This window comes from Ruditapes philippinarum, unplaced genomic scaffold, assembly GCF_026571515.1.
Source record: "Ruditapes philippinarum isolate M1 unplaced genomic scaffold, ASM2657151v2 ctg5104_1_1_1_1, whole genome shotgun sequence".
NCBI lineage: Eukaryota > Metazoa > Mollusca > Bivalvia > Venerida > Veneridae > Ruditapes > Ruditapes philippinarum.
Genome location: NW_026859039.1, coordinates 45,444 through 64,746, shown reverse-complemented (window position 1 = coordinate 64,746; position 19,303 = coordinate 45,444). Strand labels below are relative to the sequence as shown.

At 31.5% G+C, this 19,303-nt stretch overlaps 1 protein-coding gene across 1 annotated transcript in view; it reads right to left on the bottom strand.

Annotated features, from left to right (window-relative positions):
• Nucleotides 1–16,324, bottom strand: part of LOC132754976 (estrogen receptor-like) — a 36,772-nt gene extending 20,448 nt beyond the window's left edge. Inside the window, exon 1 of the mRNA XM_060745739.1 lies at nucleotides 15,970–16,324. The gene's annotated coding sequence lies outside the window, so the exon portion shown is untranslated. The remainder of the gene's footprint in view (nucleotides 1–15,969) is intronic.
• Nucleotides 16,325–19,303: the final 2,979 nt, after the last annotated feature.

Here is a 19,303-nt window from a genome sequence, read left to right as displayed (position 1 = left end):
TGTCGTATAATTTTATAATTGTTTCACTTTACAATTGCATTAAATTATTGAGAAAGCTTGATACGTATATTAAAATGTAGAGGATACAAAGAATTAACGACTGGAATTAGAAACACGACACGAGTTTATAAAATAAACAAGTTCATAAAAAAAAAAACAGTTCATATAAAAAAGACAATTCAAATGAGAAAGACAGTTAATATAAGAAAAACAGTTCATAAAAGAAAACAGAGGTCATGTAAGAAAAAAAACAGTTCATAGTTCATATAAGACAAACATAAATAAGAAAAATAGTTTATATGAAAGAAACAGAGTATAAAAGAAAAACGAGTTTATAAAAGAAAAACAGTTCATATGAGAAAAACAATTCATATGAGAAAAACGGGTTTATATAAGAAAAAAAAAACGAGTAAATATAAGAAAATCGTATACAAGAAAAACAGTTCATATCAGAAAAGCGACTTTATATTAGTAAAACAGGTTCATAGAAGAAAAACGAGTTCGTACAAGCAACTTCAGCGTTTATAGAAGGAAAAAACGTTTATATAACATAAACGTACTTAAATTTTAATAAATTAACTTATCACACACCCGTGCCGATTTTGCGACTCCGTAAAAATGGTATTGCACGGCCGTGCATATATTTTGACGTGACGTCATTAGCGTTATATAAACATAGTGTAAAGACGCGCTAAATGTTAGCGTTACAATATAGGCGCGTCAATGAAAAACGACTCTTATTTCACTTTAAACGGTATTTATTTTGGGTATGTGATAAATAGAATATTAAATTCGTGTAAGTTCATTACTAAATTTATTGCACTCGTTGAATAAAGTAATATTATGCTCGCCAGAGGCTCGCATAATATAATTTTATTCAACTCGTGCAATAAATTCAGTATTGAACTTACACTCATTCAATATCCTCTATATAAGAAAAGCGTCAGAGTTTATAAAAACCGAATTTTCAAAAGAAAAAAAAAACAAAAACACGAGAAAAAACGTTTGAGTTCATAAAATGAAGACTTTATATAAAAATAAACGGGTTCATTAAGATAAAACGTGTTCATATTAGAAAAAAGCTCAAGATTATACAGGGGCATATAAAATACATGAATTCATAAATAGACAAAAATAGATAATTCCGAGATAGTGAATATAAAAAAGTTTAGGTCTAGAGTTTCCATAACAGCTCGTAATTTTCTATTCTTTTTTTTTGTATTTTTTGTTGTTTTTTTTTATTGTAATTATATTGCGTATACAATGTATTTGTTTGATTGAAATGAAATATTGTCTAAACTTAACATGTTTAGGAATAGTAAAACATCGAGATTTAAAGCATAAACATTTTTATATGAGTTTATAATAGAATGAAACTCCTGATATAGTTATACATAAACAAAGTTATTATGCACTTGGTATAACAAAACAAACGTGTGAGTTAATGTTTAATTATGAACTATATAACAAAAAATGCGCGATCTTTAAATATAGACAGTTTTTTACAAGTTTATGAAACTGCAAATAGTATAAGTTTGAGACTATAATTGTATCTATATGTGTTCTAAGAGAAAAAAAAGATTTATTAAAACATAGAAAGTTTATATAGAAGTAAATGTACAAATAAAGAACAGAATGCATACAGTATGGTTGTAAACAAAAAAAAATTATATTTTCATGAAAACACCCTGCTTTAAGCTATATATATCTGCTAAAAAATATTGTCTGAATAATAATAAAAATGATAATAATAACAATAATAATAATAATACAATAAACTTTTAAAAAATGCTTGTATGAAAAAAAAAAAGATAGTAAATTGCCTTAAAAAACGAACAGCGCATGCACAAAATCATTGATAATAAAATTATGATAATATATTTCTTAAAATAGAAGAAAAGTATTTTATTCCGAAAGATTTTAATTTTGTCTATTTATAATAATTGAGCCGCGCCATGACAAAACAAACATAATGGGTTTGCGACCAGCATGGATCCAGACCTGCCTGCGCATCCGCGCAGTCTGATCAGGGTCCATGCTGTTCGCTATCAGTTTAATTACTTGTTACAGGGTTTGTAAGCGAACAGCATGGATCCTGATCAGACTGAGCTCGAGCTTAGATCTCAAGTATTTGATTGTTCAGAAACTTCCACAAGATGCCACGGGCCAATGAAAATTCTGAGATTTGAGACAGAACTCGGAAAAAATGTTTTATAACCTCAAGGCGTCGTGTCTATGGTACCTTGTTTGCATTGTCAGCCATTTTCTCAAATATACAGGACAAAAATCCTCCCCATATAGTGATGTAGTATACATAGTACTTTAGTACTGAACACGCAGGCCATTATAATGGGTAAATGACGCCCACCGGTCTATGCCAAAACTGTTTTTGATTATGAAAACACATCCAGTCAGCTGACAGACGATTTTATTTATTCTTAATTAAGACATGTATATACACGCAGCAACAGCACTGTCATTTCGAGTGGAAGCGCATTATTACATAAAATAACTCTTAGTATCAACATTTGAACAAAAAGGCACATTAAACTGTCCACGTTTACAGTACATCATCATCATTATCAACAGAATGGAATATTTCTATGCGGTTCAGTTGGCGATTGCATTTCGTGACGTAAAGGTAAAACAACAACAAGAAAGAAACTACTAACGGTTCGCCTGGAGAAGAAAAATCCTAAAACTCACCATTTATATGAATACGAGATATATCCGTCAAATAATAGCTTACATAAGTAGCACTGTCAATTCTTTTTTGCTATTAGTTGATTACTCCTTTTTCTCAAACTTAAAATCCATTTCAATATACATGTAGTTATGTTAATAAGAACATATATTGTTTCAAATTTATTCACTAACACATTGAAACACAAGAAGTAAAATTCAAATCATTAATTGAAGTAAGCAATGTGTCTAACTGACCAACAATAGTGTATAGACTGAAGTACTGATTTGTTTGAACGAAGTATACGGATAGAGGGAGAGGTCACACGGAGGCCACAAAGTAATTGACCTAACCTGACATTGCGGCGAATAGCTCGACGCTACAAAACGGTGTTCTATAGATCGTGCAGGGCATTTAAGGACACGAGAAACTGTTACATATTCTGAGCACTATAAACATACAATTTTCTGATATTTTGATGACAAGCACCTTAATGCACTTATTAACCCTGCACTTAATTGACTGCATAATGTGGTAATTAAAACTGGTCAATGCAGTTCGAGGTGGCTTTATGTATAACTGACCACTGCATGTCAAAATGCATCTAGGTCAAGCGGTCAAAGGGGAATGTCGTGCAAACAAACAGCTGTCCATAAAATATAATTGAAAACTCGCTCAATTGACAACGCCTTTGACAACTGACCTTGAAAACACACAAAAGGTTCTGTTTTAGACGCAGGTGGGAAACACGAATTTACGGATCAGCGTTCTTTTAAATACAATATAACACGCCACCTCTGACCCCTAAATAATACTTTGCCTGAAATAACTTTTTCTAACATCAATGATAAAATAATTGTAAGAAGTCATCATAATCTTACCTAATAATGATTACTAGAAATAATATTTCGAATTTAATGTTCCACTTGATATAGGTCTAGACCAATAAATCGTGTGCAAATTTTCAGATAATTCACTTTCTCTTATTTTTCCTGAATGATTATTCCTGAATGATTATTCTAAATGTGAAAAATGACCAAAAATTTACAAACGTTGCAACGCTAAGAATAACACAAATATACGACATCAGTGGACATAAGTTTGATGATGTAAAGTTTGTAAACTCGATTCGGGTCAAAAGTTGAATTTTCGAAAAGTAGGATATACATAATTATCATGTAATAGATGCTAGATATATACTTGCGAATAGTTTCAAAGTTTTCTTCTTAAAGTTTGTTCCGGGCATTTTATTCTGTTACAAAATATATCTACATATACGTATGTAAAATAACAAAGAAATTTAATGTTACAACTCTTTGGAGAATCAAACATACAACATAATTTTACTATAACTTACTTTTATTTAAAGAAAATCATAAGATTTAGCTTCATGCCCTTTTCTTTGAGTATTTGGAACAATAAACGTTTTAGTAAACATATACTAGTTCAATAATAATAATAATAATAATAATAATAATAATAATAAACAACAACAAAAAAACAAACAAACATACACGTATATTGGACATGTATAACGAACATTCGGTTGTTTACATTGTTCAAGCTAAAACCTTTAACTTCATCTCTTAAAGCCAAAATAACAAACTAACACTGAAAAATAAATCAATCTGGTTTGTGAAATACGTCAAAAACTACCGACATAAAATTGGTAAAAACGTTTAAATAATCAATTATATGATCCGTTTATAATTGTCATTATTAAATATTTTTTCTCTCCAAACCGCAGCTTTTCTATTACGGAATATAACGAACATTGCCGGAGATTTACGGAATTAAATGAAGCAGATAGCATCGCGAACGTTGTCCTAAGATGACTTGCCCTAGTTAAATGTAGCGGAGTTTGACCACAAATGACCCGGGATACACCGTATTCTCATGCAAAACAAATAATCTTCATGGGGCCTTCAATAAGGGAATACATTTATTCATATTCATTTTTTTTATGTTTACCATCATAAATCATATAACTTATACATTGCCAATTGCCCGTGAAAAAAAACAGAATAAAAAAAGAAGATTAGTTAATAGTTAATACTTGGCAAAAGTATTAAATTTTGTCCAGCGCTGTATAATTTTAGTGTTGATAGTTTTTACGAATATATTTCATTAAATAAAGCTTTATAAATTTATAGATGTACATGTATATCTGGCTTATTTGCTGCCTGTAGTTAACTATCTAAATGTATTGATTTATAATTTGGAAAACAAAAATTCCAAAATATCTGTATGAAATAATATGTTTGAATATTTCACGAAAAGCGAACGGCTTTTGCACGAAACCAGAAGCCTTATAGACGCAGGTACATTTAATTCTGTTTTAACGGACAATATTCGTGGATGATTCACATGAAAATCGACCATAGCATTATGCAAATATCATAATTTTACCGTAAATGAAATTAACAAAAATGTATAAATAGATATAGCTTGAAAACGTAACAACTATTTTGTCGCTTAGTATTTTAATGAAGTTTAAATTTACCAGGGACGCCTCCAAAGTCATGTTTACAAATATCTATAATTAATTGTCAAGAGTACAAATGAATTCATTTAACATAGCTTTGAGACATTTTACTCTTAACATGCTTATTTCTTACATGGACCTGTTCCATTTTTGGAACTGTCCATGCATAACCATAAGTATATCGGGATGCAACATTAAAGGCCCATTATGCAATAAAAATGCTCTAAGAGCTTTAAAGTTTTCGTACCATGTTATAGTTTCAAAAAGATACTCATTGGCAATTAAGTGTGAATTTACTAGAAGCAACTGTTTCTTCTGTTGCTGTTTTGCAATAATAGTATAGTTAAAGTGATTAAGTTATTTGTATGGAAGTCAAAATACTACTTTGATTACATTTACTACTTTGTTGACAAATAATTTCAGATTTGGCGCTCATTTCTTCAAGTGTTAATCGTCTAAACATGCTCTTTAAACATTATCTTAACGTTACAAAACTAATGTTTAAGTTTTCAAAAAGTTATTTCTGTGGCATAATGTACCGTTCGAGGCAATCCGCTAACAGCATAGCTCACAAATTTCGGTTCTAGCAACGTTGGTTTTATAATGTCAAAATACAGAATACACAATGGAAAGTGATTGAATATTGAGTCAATATTCATTTATCTTCAAACTCTAAGTTTTCTTAAACGCTTAAATGTAATTTTGAGAAAGTCTGTCTACTGGAGGCATGGCTTTGTAGCTTGAAACGATTGTAGCTTTACACGCTTGAATGACTTTGTAGCTTTAAACGTTTGAATGACATTGTAGCTTTAAATGCTAGACTGGCATTGTAGCTTTAAATGCTATAAATGACATTGTATCTTTAAACGTTTAAGTGACATTGTAGCTTTTTATACTAGACTGACATTGTAGCTTTTAATGCTAGACTGACATTGTAGCTTTAAACAATTGAATTTAATTGTAATTTTAAACGTTTGAAAGACATTGAATCTTTACACGCTTGAATGAAATTGTATCTTTAAACGTTTGAGTGACATTGTATCTTTAAATGCTTGAATTGAATTGTAGCTTTAAACGTTTGAATGACATTGTAGATTTAAATGCTAGACTGACATTGTATCTTTCAACGTTTGAATGGCATTGTAACTTTAAATGCTTTAATTTAATAGTAGCTTTAAACGTTTGAGTGACATTGTAGTTTTAAATGCTAGACTGACATTGTAGCTTTAAATGCTTGACTGACATTGTAGCTTTAAATGCTAGACTGATATTGTAGCTTTAAATGCTTGACTGACATTGTTAGCTTTAAATGCTAGACTGACATTGTAGCTTTAAACGTTTGGATGACATTGTAACATTACACGCTTGAATGACATTGTAACATTACACGCTTGAATGACATTGTAGCTTTAAACGCTTAAATGACATTGCAGTTTAATCCGTTTGAATGACATTGTAGTTTTAAACGCTTGAATGACGCTGTAGCTTTAAAAGCTTAAATTAAATTGTATTTTTAATTTCCTTTAAGTGTTTGATGTTCTTGTTCTTATTCGATTCCTTTGATTGTACTTAGGTCGTCTGTATTCAGAAACCGTTAGTAAATTCATCAGGTAATTTCAGAGTCTATATGTAATAAATTGTCAGATGTTGACATGCTGTACGCTTATTTCTTTGAACACTGAATTATGACTATGTTAAATCAGGCGTAAAGTAAAATTATTTGACAGAAGATCAAAATCAATAAAAGGTTTCAATATTCTAGACATACATGATAAGAAAAAAGCTTCTCACGAAATATGTAGTTATAGTTAAAAAAAGGATCATAAATTATATTGCCATGTTGTATTTTCGCTCCGCGAAGCGCCATGCGAAAACACAAAAATACGACAAAGTGACTGGTGACTGTCGTTTTTTTTGTGTTTTCGTCAGGCGCCCCGCAGAGCGAAAATATGACATGGCACAAATCTGCCACCGTAATAATCATAAAGATAATTATACATGTAACTATACCATTACTGGACCAGTGCAGACCAGTATCAGTCGGTTTTATCTAACATAAGGATTAATGAAGGCACGAATAATTAAAAATACAAGAACTTATAGTTCTTGGAAAAGTTCACAAATAATAGTCAAAACGGGGGGGGGGGGCGAATGTTCGAATATATGCCTTATAAAATAGCCCGATATCTATCAAACTTATACCATTAATGACATTATTTACACTTTCCTCCACTAATTAATAATTATTTTTACGTACAAACGGCCCGTGGCAACGTTCCTTTACCCATTTTATGACAACTTTCATACCGTCACTATTTTAAACAGGTCAACGTAGGACACTACATGTCAACATTTTAGACACCGTTACACCGCCTTGTCGAATAAATCAAAACTATTCAATTTATAACGACGAAACAAGTAAACAAAGAAAAAAATCACGTACTGCGCTTTGCTATCTTTAGATATTATGTAGATCTATGTAAATAATTTAATTTATTTCTCTTATTGTGTTGTGCAAAGATTATGTAAGATCATGGATTTATGAAAAATGTTATTTTCATAATCAATGGCGTTTGTAGTTTGTATCAACGTGAAAATGAGTCACCTTCGTGATTATTATAATCTTTTGTGTGATTTCAACAAGGGTCCGAGTTTCCTCTTTGTCAGTTTGATTATATCATTTTATTTCATATATTTAATAATTTTGTAATTTTTAAAGATTCCACCATCTGTTACACGGTATAACTTCTTTAAAATTCCGAGATGGTTATTAATATTGCATTTTATTGGATATAGGCGAGGATTTCCGAATACAATGTACAACTAACCTCGAAACCATTTACTTGTTTACATGATCAACTCTGCACGTATTACGTCTCATTACGCCTCAACATATTAAAGTACTGTACAAGAACAAATAGTATAGTAATACTGATTATAGTTGATATTAATAGTGATGATCAGATGATGATGGTGGTGATGATGGCAATGTTGTTGTTGTTGTAAATGATGATGTTGTTGTTGTTGATGATGATGACGATGATGTTGATGATGATGATGGTGATGATGATTATTATTATTATGATGATGATAATGGTGGTGTCAAATATCTTAAGTATTTTTGTATTCAATAACAGTACAAACCGTGAAGTATTTTTTTTTAATTTATTAAGATAACGAGTTCTAATTAAAAAAACAACTTTACTAAATACTGTAAAAAGTAATCACTTTCAAAAGTTTAAAACTTATTTTTTACAATTATGATTAATACTTCCGAGATTTTTTGAAAAAAACTTATGTAAACTTAAAATAATTCTATTCTACAGTTTCCATTTTGCACTCAATATGCTTTATGTAACTTAAATTAATATTGACCAAAAACTAATTTTTACGAAAGAAATTCACAGTCGGTACGAAATCTGCTATGAAAATTACAAGGATTTTGTCATGACGTTTATTAAAGGCGCTTTATATGGACCTATATAATTATATCTGATCTGTCATTTCGCAATTGATAATTCTATAATCGGTTATGAAAACGTAGGTTCAAGTTGTTCGGTAAAGTTAGGTCACTGACGTCTATAAAGCCAGGTTAGTGTTCTGTAAATGTATATATATAGGGGCCTACAACCCTGGCAGTAATTTACTTTACATTCAATGAACGGTCAAAATGAAGGCAAAAACCTGCCCTAAAGGTTCATGATCAAAGAAAAATCGGGTGTGAGATAAAAATATCGAAATTAATTCGAAATTCAGAGTTTGGATCAGATTTAGACTTTATTTATTAAAAAAATACATAAAGAACACGCTTCCATCTAAAGATCAAGACGGAAATTTAAAAAGTGACCCTCCGCTGAATATGTGCCAAGGAAGTTTTACATAATTTTAGATACCAAAGCAAAATAGTTCATGATAAATGATTAAACACTCGAAGATAACGCATACATGCCTTTCTAAAAATATACACGTGCGTGTTACTTTTAGATATGGATTGTCAACAAATCATATCTGCAATTTTCAAGCTTCTCTTTATAATGGTGAACTTTTGTTTGTCACAGTGAACGACACTATCAGACGACACTATCATTTCCGCCAAGAAAATGGCTCGAAGTACAATGACTTCTTTCTGGGACAGATTAATTCAGTTTACGTAACATTGTAAACAAGGTTAAAAAGGGGTTAATCGGAACATTATGTTACATAGTCGTACTTTAATAAAAAGAGTGGCAATAAGTTAGGGCACAAAACCGAAAAGATATTTGTTTGGTTTTATCGTCGAACCAACACAGTAGAGGTCATATGGTGACTTTCCAGCAAGACATCAGATACCCGTCTGTGCATTATTTCAGGCACAGATAAGCACCCGAGTAGAACCACTGACGTTCCGTAAGTAAGGTGGATAGCTTTCTCACACGAAAGAATCCAAAGTCCCGGGCAGGATTTGAACCCAGGATTTCTATGAGTTTAAAGGAAAATGTTTCGTTATCATAAATATACTATATAGAAATATATACAAATGTACAAAAAATGACATGTTTACTTTTCAATAACATACATAACAATATGCAATTACCCCTAACAATCCCTTTCTATCTGCCAAGCTTTGACCTTGGCATAAAAAAGTTGTTTTATTTAGTATTTATATATTTATCCGCTTATTATGGAAAATGTTAAATATTTGCAAATTGTTGCACATTGTATAAATGTTTTAGTATTCCAAATATAATAATAACAACGTGTTTTATGCATAAGTATTATTATACAAAGTAAGCGGTTAGTAATACTTATTATCATCAATTCAATACGCAATGAGTTTTCTATAAAGGTGTTGATCGTTTCACCTGAAATGACCCACCTTTCCAGAGCCTAGAGTTACCTGAAATTGACCCGGTCATTTTTAAGGCTATCTTCAAAGGTTATTTGCGATGTCACGACCTTGGGTTAATTTTAGATAAAGCGTCTGCATTGAAGCCTCCTTTATTTGAGATGTTGTATTTTATTGATGCCTTTTGTACGTTGGACACCTGGGAGTTAAAGGTCAAACCAATTTATAGTACCCAAGGACAAGCGAATATTAGTTTGTCGGATAGATTATCAGTTTCTCCATTTCAAACCAGAAACGCCGTCCAACGACGTACAATAACGATTATTTCCGAACTGGATTGAATAAAATTACCATAAATCAGTGTTACTAGTATACCCTTACTTCTTATACTATAGATCACTTAAAAACTTCGACAAAAGTAATTGAAACATCCAGAATTAAGGGCATATATACTTCATAAATAAATATACATGTATAATATATATATATATTCATATATTTCACACTTTTTAAAATGTAACCACTGTTTTTTGTTTGTTTTTTTTTTACCACGTGATGTTCCATATCATTAATGAATCTATTTTTTTTTATAAATTTAGCGTCGTTTACAGTTCCAGAGTCCAAAACGTCCATATCGAATCGATATCGGACCCAACACAACCTCCTTTTCATTTTGAAAGTCCAAAAATCTATAACAACTCAATATTGTAATTGAAGTAACAAAGTTCATATGTAAAAAATGGTGGTTTGAAATAAAGTTGTCATTACACATTGTTGAAAACAATACTGGTTCTATTGGACTAGTAACACTATTATTCATGCAGTATTGTATTTAAAAAAAGTAAAATAACCTCATAATATATCACTGAGAAGTGAAATCAAAGTACAGAATACAGATGCACCGGCTATCTGATACTTTGTCTTTCTTTTAGTACATTACGTAAATATGTTTCCATTACATCGTGTCTACTTGATTTTTTAAGTGAAATGGTCAGCGAACAGGTGAAAAGAAAGATAACTTGACATTTATGCTTTTGCAATAATTATGTGCACTTTGATAGTTTATTTTGAAAACATGTTCAATAATTCACACAACAAATATAATTTTCTATAAATATCATTCGGAATTTATCGGTAACGCTCAATTCTTTAAAGGTGCGGGGCAGTGTTTTATAGTTTACGTATTTTTACATTGTATCATAGAAACCGAAATATTTCGGATTTGCAGGTTATTGTACGTAAATTGATATTTTTAGATTGATTCTGATCATCACTCTTATTGTTTCCTTAATTTTAACCTTAACGGCGAATGACCTTTTCCAAAATTTTGCAATTGTACCAATTTGAAAGTATTACGGAAAGTGTCGAAATATTCCGATCGTTCCCGTTTATGATTGCGGAGAGAGAAGTTTGACCTTTTGGTATTGGGATATTTGACCTTTACCATTGTCATTACTTTCGTTTTTTGTATTTTCTGATCGCAAAATCAGTAAATACATAGCTAACATCCACGGTCTAACACAAAATTTCCTCACAGACCTAACAACGCAAAGTAGTTCTCACTCTTAACTACTTAAAAACCAGCAATTTAAAAGAAAGAATAATTTTTAATGTAGGCATTAAACGAATTACAGTGCATTTAAAGTTTACATTAGTCAATAGAAATATGAGGTTACAATCACAAATTTCGCGGATGAAAATGTTCGACTATTTTCGTAAAGCTTAATCAATGAAAATGCTATTTTTAGCTTTGTCGATTACCGAATACTCCAGAGCACTCCAGAGCGTAGTACACAAATAAATCTGACTGTCGAGTAATGGAATATATACATGTCGGACTGTTTTGGCGAGAAGATTTTCGCTAAATTATGTTCAACAGTGTTTAACAACAGGTTTATCGTGAAAAAATACCTCGAAATTAATAAGGATTACAAATACGAAATGAAAATTCTCAATTTTAGAATTACAATATATTTGTTTTTATTCACGCTACATACGTATTACTTCACTGTTGTGTAGAGGTAAAATTTTTAAAGAGTCTTTTTAAAGGAAGTAGCCACGATATGCAAGGATAAAGTGTGGCTGTAATAAAAAAATGAAAAATGATTTTTGATGCAACTCTAGGCATGCAAAATTCCATATGTATCAATCACAAACTGTTAAACGCAGTCGCTGCGTAAGATGCATAATAGTATATAAAAAAAACTTATACTGGAAAGATCAGAAAATACCACAGAGCATGCAGGCCTTTGATTGTTTTCGTATGCTTTTAAAAAATAACCTTCAGCGAACTCGTATATACAGTAAGTACTTATTATATTGATCCATTTGTACCGTGACAGTAAGTGACATTTAGCTGTTAAATGAAAAGTATTAAAGCAGCATGTCTCATGATTCATGCTAATTTTCATTTTCAAATGTATAAAAATGTAAAATATTGTGACGGGAACAAGAGAAAGTAATGTACACTTTGCAAACTGCACTAACAACCATGTAAATTACCAAGAAGAAGTCAAAATATGCAAAACTAGCCCTTAATACGCTAGTCACGCAGTAGAAATATGGAAATAAATCGTACAAAATCGGTCATAAATCGCACATAACATGAAAATTATTACTTGAATATTAAATCTTTACAGTATACTTTCCTTAACATCTCAGTACATTTTTTCTAAATTTTGATTTTCTTTAAATATGTTGGCTCATCTGGCCATGCAGCTTTAAAGAAAACAGAATTGAAGCGGCTAAGAGACATATATTGAGTTCAAGGGAAATGTACTAGTATCTGTTAATAGTTCATAAATTATTAGCTTACAAAAACTGTTCTGGATTAGAACAGATGTAGTCGGTAACAGATTTCTTGATAATGTAGAACAACGATACATAATTTTGAAGTTTATGTTTGTACTTTTAACTTATTAAAGTAAAAATAACCCTTAAAGGCGTGTTGCAATTTCCAAATAGAATGGTCATAAGTTACATTTTCTTTATTATCTCATGGAGTTTTGTGCTTTCGTTCGTGTCAAATAAATCTGATATTCTTTTAAAAAGTGTCAGTTGAATATCAGATAAGTTACTTATAATCCAAGATCTAAAGATTGTGAAATATAGGCAATCATTATTAGTTACCATCATCGTTCTGAGTAATAATAACAGTATGCAACAAGCGCTTATATTTCATATCACTCCTATGACAAACAAATCAACAAGAAACCTGGCCGTCACCCTCATTGGGTTATCAGATGTGTTTGAAGGAGAATGCCAAAAAATTGCGAACTTTCGATTAAACCAATCGCAACTTTTTCGGCCCTTCCCATCAAAACTTCGGGTAAGGGACACCTCGACGATAATTCATAAATTCTTTATCCGAAGTTTGACGGGAAAGGCCGAGAATATGCGATCAGTTGCGTTATATGGCGATCAGTTACGTAATATGGCGGAAATACTTCACTTTTCATTGAAATTTGCCCTTTTGGTCGCTTGTTTTATTTTTTTAATTCATGGACATATTTTGTACATACAGAACAAAAAAGACAGCAGAACGAGGTTTTTTTTTCGTAATATTTGTTATAGTAATACTACTCATATCGACCCAAACATGTCTTGTGTACATTTAACCTACATATTTATCCAGAGAATGTGAACTGGTGGCCGTGCAACAATAAGCCTACTGGTGGCGACTGATTCTACCCGTGCGACCCGTGCAGACCAAGATCAGCCAGTATATCCGTCCGTTAGATCAGATTTACAGTGTTACAGCTTTTTAGTTAGTACATTTTTATAAATTTGCCGTGAAATGATAATGCCTTCAAATGTCCAGGTAAAAAGACGTACAAGTCCAATTAAGATACGGGAAAGATTTAAACGTTTGAAAGACTTTTTTGCTACCGGCCTTGAAAATTTTAACTGATAAAAATTCGCCACTAAAACGAAAAAAAAAATATTGTTCAAATAATCAAATGTATCCGAATGAAAGATGTTACATGATTGTATTTGTGATAGGAAATTAACCCGGTAGGTCGCCACCAATGTCGTTTTATGGGTGGCATGTTGACATTAGTTAGTTTTATGACCAAGAGACATTTTATTACTTGACACCAAATTTTTCAGGATTTCTTGAACCGAGCCGAGTGACTATCAACGTTGTTTATGATAACATGATTACATGTAAATACAATTACGATATATGCATGTTAAAAAGATAGTTTTTAACTAAACAACATAAACTATATTTATAAACAGTCTATAACGTATGAAACCTGTCGTCACATGTCAGTTTTATTTCTTCTTATTTGAACAATTAAAATGAAACAATTTAACTTTTCTCGAGAGACTACTTGTGAAAAAAAGACCTCTTTTTCCATTCTACAGTACTGGTCTCTAAATACAATGGCATCTGTTTAATGTATAAAATTACTGTAACGAGGTACATTGATTTTATATATGTAAATCTGAAATGTAGCCAACCTAATGTAAACTCTGGTTTCCATCTCTCAGACAATCCGTCTTTTATCAATGTTAAGTGAGTTTAATTTAAGCATTAAATTGTTTAACAATTTAACAATGTAAAAATTTGAAACAAATAACAAGACCCAACCCCCGCCACACAAAAATAAACCCCAACAACATCAACCCCCCCCCCCCCCCCCCCCCCCCCCCCCCCCCCCCCCCCCAAAAAAATAAATAAAAAAAAATAAAACAAAAACAAAACAAAAAAAACCACAAAAAAACAACAAACAAAACCCACCAAAACAACAACAACAACAACAAAATGACTGCAGTTCGGTGAATATTGCTAAAGCGTTCTTGTGTGCTAATGTGTGAATGTGATTTGATACGAGACATCCCATTCTGGTCTATATGCTTTGTTCTAGAATTTGCATTTGTCAAAATGGTATGAAACTTTTCCAAATAATTTCAGTCCAATTCAAAAACAGTGGCAGCTCTGAGACAATCCGTCTTTTATCAATGTTAAGTGAGTTTAATTTAAGCATTAAATTGTTTAACAACTTAACAGTGTAAAAATTGAGACAAATAACAAAGCCACCACATCCCCGCCACATACAAAAAAAAAAACATCACCCCCCCCCCCCCCCCCAAAAAAAAAAAATAAAAAAAAATTAAAAAACAAACAAAAACAACAAAAAACAACAAACAAAACCCACCCAAACAACAACAACAACAACAACAACAACAAAATGACTGCAGTTCAGTGAATATTGCTAAAGCGTTCTTGTGTGCTTATGTGTGAATGTGATTTGATACGAGACACCCCATTCTGGTCTATATGCTTTGTTCGTCAAAATGGTATGAAACTTTTTCCCAATAATTTCAGTCCAATTCAAAACAGTAGCAGATTAATTTTCGTCCTGTAGTTATAAGCGACCAATTATAAACAATAATATTATTACAACTAGTAGTTTGATTATTTGAACAGATAAAAAGCAAACGATTCCACAGAACTACCTGGCAAAAAAAGGTTCCCGAGCTCTTTACCCCCTCCCTCCCACTTAATGCACTGGCAAATATCACGCAATTGCCCTTTTTGTACTGAATTAACGCGTTAAACATAATAGGTGCCAGCATACGCTTCTTTAAACGTCTAAATATCTGTTTTTGCTCCCTTCACCAGTTTATATCCCCAAAAAATCTAAATGAGTTAAATATAAATTCAGACGTATTACAAAAAAAAACATTTTATATCTGAGTTCACGCTGCACTCGGTCAATTTGACTTTTTGGTTTTCGACCTCTTAGAATTGATTTTTTAAGGAATTGTATGATTATATATATAGATATTTTTCTTAAATAAAACTTTGAAACTGTTCTTATTATACCCATTTCATTCCCGATATTTTATACTAATAAATCTCATTATCTTAAATATATTAGAGATAGAATCTACGAATTTAGGTTTTAAGCATAATAATTAAGCTCAGTGCTATAAAATATATAACTAATGAAGAAATTTACTTACTATGCTATGTCAAAAGCATCGTTGCTGTTTAAAAAATCCTGTAAAATAATTGTGAACCCTAGTTTAAAATATAAGGTAAAATGAATCACATATTTGTTTTCAAACAGTTTGACACTAGATTTAAATGACCCGGTCTTCTATTAATGCAACTGCGTATGGTCGATATTTCAAATTATTGTTATTGAAGTTTATATAAATACATCCAATATTACAGACACTGACGTGTTCACATATATTTTTTAACTAAATGTAGCAATAACGACTGACACTCCAGCCATACTCACGATTAACAAGTGTTGATATTTTTTTCCACAATGGTTATATAGAATATAGGCTACGCAGTGTCAAAGTGACCCAGCTCGTATGTAAACAGCATAACATTGAATAACGAAGATAAAGTTTTATCGTCTGCTAGTCGTTTATTTGTACATTAAGCTGAACTCTGGAAATTGATTCATTAAATCAAAGATCAATTATATATCGTTTCCACGATTATGATTATTGAACTTAAATGTTCGCCAGGTCATGCTGATCTTATGAAAGTAGGACATGTAGATACGAAATTATCGTTTGGTTCATACAGCGGTCAATCTTCAGTGGTCAACCCAGGACACCGTCTAACGTCTACATATCTACCTATCTAGGTGACCGAAAGATCAACTATGGTCTCGCCATGACACGGTCACTTTGTACATAACAATTTACCATGAAGTGCAGAACTATATTGTTTGCGTAAGCGTTCGACATTTAGCATAATATTGGATGTTACGCGGTTTTACGTTAAGTTATAGTGAAAGGGAGCGTTACAAAAGTAAGCAAAGCATATTAAATTGCAAAATGCTGATGTGAACCCAATATATAAACGGGGGTAGAGCTGTCTTTCCTTTTCGTTCATTTAATATAATTGGCACCAACTTGTCATCAAATAAATATCCTGTTAAATTTATATAATTCGTTCTTTAAGAATGCACCACACGAGTTGGTTAGTGAACACCTTTCTACATGTACATTTTTGAAACAGACAATATTACATAATGTACTTTAACAGCAATAAATCTATTTCAATTTGTGAGCGACCAGATCCGGTTTTCAACATTCGGGGGATCAACATCGCTGAAAAATTAGTCCTTCTTTAATGCTCACTGTGTCAGAAAATCTTGGACGTACAAGTGTTCACAGGTTTATAACTGAAATATACGTATAAATTAAACAACAACAACAACAGCAGCAGCAACAACATACAATATTATTTTGTTTGTTCATGTCCATTTATAACGTTTAAACGGCAATAACTCACTGGTGCATAGTTAAAGGTACATTATCCCTTAGATTTTTTTTCCATCTTCAGAAAGAGAAAATACAAGTTTAAAAATGATTAAATAATTGTTTTAGAACATCTTATATAGTGACATACTTATTACCTGAAGAAAATAGCACTAAGGTGAACTTATTTATCATAAAAGTAGGGAAATGTTAACAAAAGTAGTAATTTGACTTCCATACAAAATACCAAATCACTAGTATACTAATTAACAAAAGCAACAGAAGCAACAAATGTTTCAGGCCATTGAGAAACATTCTGGAAAATAGAATAGGACACCAAAAACAAAACAAAAACTGTTAATAAATACATTTTAAAGATGTTTGCTTTAATATAAAAGCTACATAGATAGGGGACGCTACCCGACAGATGTGCTTACCAGTATTATCTGCCCTAGGTACAGTACAAATATTTCAAGTTTGTAATTAATATTTTTAACGGTTAAGAAAAATGCAGAATAATTTTCATAAAAAGGGAAATAATGAAGCGCAAAACGGTTGTTTTTTTTAAAGAAGCATTACTTTTACAAAAATAATTAATTTCTAGGATTATCTGTCTTTTTAAAATGGCATTCTTTTATGACAGGCACCGAGTTTTGAAGTGAAAACCTGTCATAGTATCTGAGAAATATACCTTAAAGAAAAGGATAACTAACGCCAACGGCGACGGCGGAGAGAGGGTCATGACAATAGTTTAACTAATTTTTAGCTAAAAAACAAAGTTTCAAGTTTATTATCGCGCATTTGGAGAAACTTGCTACATCTATGATTGAACGTGCGAAAATAACAGGAAATCTCCTCAGTCCTCATTTATAACGTGTAAGTATAAATAAGTTTAGTTTTATCACTTCTAAGTCACGGCGTTAAAACAAATTTTTCAAAGTAAAAGTACTTTAGCGACTTTACCAGGTAAGAAATTGACAACTCTTATTGATCACAACTTTTCACAAGGGTTCCTGTATTACGAGGTATCTTCAATAAATTTGTTCTCTTAAAAATAATAAACCTTTTTAAATGAGGTGTCATTTCCGAAGCAATCAAGTTATTTGTGGTTTGATCTCTAATATAATTATAAGCTTTGCAGTATACCTAACAAGGGGCAACCACAATGGCCGACGACGAGTGCTTTATCATGACTGCAACAGAAATAAGTTAAATGAATATAATTTCTTCGGGGCGGATGAAAATATTTAACTTATGTTTTAGTATGTTCTTGACATTTAAGTTACAAACGTGTTCTCACTTATTACAAATTGTTAGTACCATATAAAAACTATTCAAGCTAAGTTGATATAAAATCTGTCAAAGAATGACAAATTTATGGACTAGCCATGCATATCAATGAAATATTATTATGGATTTCAAAATAACCTTGACCTTTGGACTGTCGACCTCGTTCACTACATTTTGGACGTTCACGTGTGACCTTGACCTTTGAGTTGGAGATCTGATTCTTTTGCGCTGTCATCATCTCCAATACATTTATGTCCAGTTACTTACGAATCCAACCAGGAAATAGTAATATTTTGACTGGACACGGATATCATTGTACATTTCACTTGAAGTCAAAGTGTTGCATTGACTTTAAAACTACAAACCTTGATTTTGCGCGAATTTTGAAAACGTGAAAATGTAAGCATTAGTGAAGGATTAAACATGAAATCAAAATAACAAAACGTGAAGAACTTAAAACATGAAGTCAATGTGAACTTTGTTGAAATAAAAACAATGCAACAACTTAACGAGAGCATTGGTTAAAATGCTGGAAACATGAGCATTAGTGAAGAACTTGAAACATAAAGTCAGCGTATGCATTAGTGAGCATCAATAAAAAAATTGTAACATGAAGTCAAAGTGAGCAAAAAGAAGGACTTGAAATATGAAGTCAAAGTGAAAATTAAAGAAGGACTTAAAATATGAAATCAAATTGAGCATTAAAGAAGACTTGAAATATGAGTCAATGTCAGCATTAGTGAAGACTTGAAGCATTTAAAGTGTGCATACTTGAAGAACT